Below are 2,983 nucleotides of genomic sequence, written 5' to 3' on the forward strand. Positions count from 1 at the left end.
AATTTTAATTTTAAAAGAATTTAATTTAATTTTTTAAAATTTTACATAATTATAAATCTGTAAAAATAATTATGTAAATTACATTAAAAAATTAAAAAAATACATTAATGGCTAGTTTGGGCACGCCCAGTATGCAGACAGAAATATGCTGCTTCAGATATTCTTCTTGCAAATAATCCAGTTTATTTATAGTGCAGGTAAGAAGTAATTTAAAAATCCACTTCTTATTCCTTACAGAAATAACTGTTCAGCCAGTGTCTATCAATGTAACACTAAATTCAACTGTTGATTTCATTTGTGAAGGCACTGGTGATATTTTGCTCTTTCTTGTTGGCAGTGTACCAGCTAACAGAGATGAAATAAGTGCCAGAGGATTTGATGAAGATTTTACTGGAATAGGTGGTGGAGTAATAAGAGCAGTTTTAACTGCTACAGCATATGATATTAATAACAATACTAACATTACTTGTATAGCTGCTACTTTACCATCAACATCAGTTACTAGTGATGTAGTCTTCTTAACAATACAAGGTTAGTTTTTGTATGTGACTGAAACTTCTAATTATCTTTCTCAGGTCTATTGGATAGTGTTGGTGATCTGGATTATACCTTTATTAATGGATCCAGTGTATTATTAACATGGACAGCTCCTTATACACTGGATAATGTACCTATCACTGGATACTATATAGTCAATGGATTAGTGAACATTACTACTACTAACAAGAGTATTATATTATCAGCTACTAATCCTGATCCTTGTATATTAAATAATGTATCAGTTTCTCCTATTAATGATGTTGGAATAGGTTCATCTAATGATATCAGTTTTTATTATGAAAGAGGTTAGTCCTACTATGGCTTCATGTATATGTTCCCAGTGTATCTTTCAGTTCCTCTCATTACTCCTCCTGTATCAGTTGTACCAGTAATTGATGGACAACTAATATCATTGAATATCAGTATTAATGTAAGTATATTCACTATAAGCTCAATTGTAAACTAACAGGAAATGCATGCATAGCAAATGATTATTGTTGACATAGCATTAGTTTGAGTTATTACTACACACACTCATTCAAACATAGGTCAGTACACTATGTAAAGGAGAGTATCCTAATAGTATAACAGTTAGTATACTGAATACCGATAACGCAGTAATAAACAATACCAGTATACTAACACAAGTTAATGATCAACTGATGATTACTGGAGTAATAACTGTACCTAATAATTTAAATACATTTATTGTTAATGTATCACTGAGTAATAATGGAGGAGAATATCTACCTATACCTTCTTTTGGATTTGGTAAGAAACACTAGATGCATTCATTACTTCTCTTATTGTTAGGTATCATTGGTCCAGTTACTGACATCGACTCTTCAATTGACAACTGTTCTACTATTGATATAACATGGACTGCTCCTACAGTTGATGATAGAGTATCTATACTGTATTACATACTAAGAATATATGATGCTATTACTGGTAGTCTAGTGACTACTGTATCAGTAGATGGTACCAGTTATCAGTTTGTGGATAATGATTTATTTATTCATCGTTATACATATGTTATAACTGGAGTTAATGAATTAGGAGAAGGAATATCTAATAATGATACATTCTCATATCAAAGAGGTACAATAAACAATAATTACTGAATAAATGATTTTATGTTTATTTAGTACCAAGATCAGTTATAGAAGCTGCTTCAAATATAATAACATTTAATGAGACTAGTGCTACTGCTTCCTTCATCATTCCAGTAATGTCATGTTATTATTACTTCTATGTTTATTGTTTTGATAACAGGTTACGTTGGCATGTACTGGTGAAGCTCCTGAAAATGCTACAGTTACTATACAGTGTACTGGAACTGGTGTTGTATATTATAATACTACACTAGTTCAATATGCTAGACTACCAATGAATATAACAGGATCAGTACCAGTACCACTAAACCAACAGTGTAATATCAGTATTGTATTTAGTAATGAGGCTGGTAGTAATGAACCATTTATACTAGCATTTGGTAAGTATTCAGTATATTACTAGTATTCAGTATAATGTTAATGTACATGTATTATTCATCACATTATTATACAGACACTACTACTCTACCTATCAGTAATACACCATCTCCTACTAATACTCCATCACTTACTAGCACACCAGGTATAACTTCATCTAGTACTGGTAAGTTGTATAATACACAATATCATTGTTATTATTATTTATATTTATATAGTCATCATTATACCAGTAGTAATATCACTGACTATTGTTATAATAATAATAATAATAATAGCAGTGTCTGTCACTGTGTTGGTGTATGCTGTGTATAAAAGGAACAGGAATAGTAAGATAATGGTGATACTTATTAATTATTATTCATTATTACAGGGGCTACCTCATCTCAACACATAGCTACAGTACCTAATGCAGCGTATGAAGATATTAATAAATTCAATAAATTAAATATTAATGTTAATCCAGCTTATGGTGAGGTGAGAGGAACAACAACTGTACAGCAACAACACGTGACTTATGAAGAAATTAATTTTTAACAATTTTATAAAAATATATAATAACATATTTTATACTTTTAACTCAAATTAAAATTATGTGAATCAATATCCTGGCCCTTTGCACTAATGCATGGTGTTGATTTGGTAAACATTCAGTATTAAACAGAGTATTTGAGAATTTGGCTTATTTAAAAAAATGGTCATAACTCAAAAATTTCAGCTCAAACTTTTTACATAGCATAAGTACATCAATATGCATCAGAAAATGTAATTAAGAAATGGACATTTGGTTAACATTTATTATTACATTTGGTTTGTTCATCATTGATGCTTTATTTACTTTCTATGGAATGCTAATATCACAAGTAAAAATAATAATAACCCACACATTGTATTACATTCACATAATGTACATGTACATCCTCCATTTAGATATTAGCAGTATTGTGCAA

The 2,983-nt window shown here is 29.9% G+C and overlaps 1 protein-coding gene across 1 annotated transcript in view; it reads left to right on the forward strand.

Moving 5' to 3' along the window:
- Positions 1-2,983, forward strand: part of LOC109587793 (palmitoyltransferase ZDHHC3-like) — a 5,183-nt gene that overhangs the window by 1,874 nt on the left and 326 nt on the right. The gene's annotated exons all lie outside the window — the stretch shown is intronic.

Source organism: Amphimedon queenslandica, unplaced genomic scaffold (genome assembly GCF_000090795.2).
Source record: "Amphimedon queenslandica unplaced genomic scaffold, v1.1 AMPQUscaffold_12446, whole genome shotgun sequence".
In the NCBI taxonomy this organism is placed as follows: Eukaryota; Metazoa; Porifera; class Demospongiae; order Haplosclerida; family Niphatidae; genus Amphimedon; species Amphimedon queenslandica.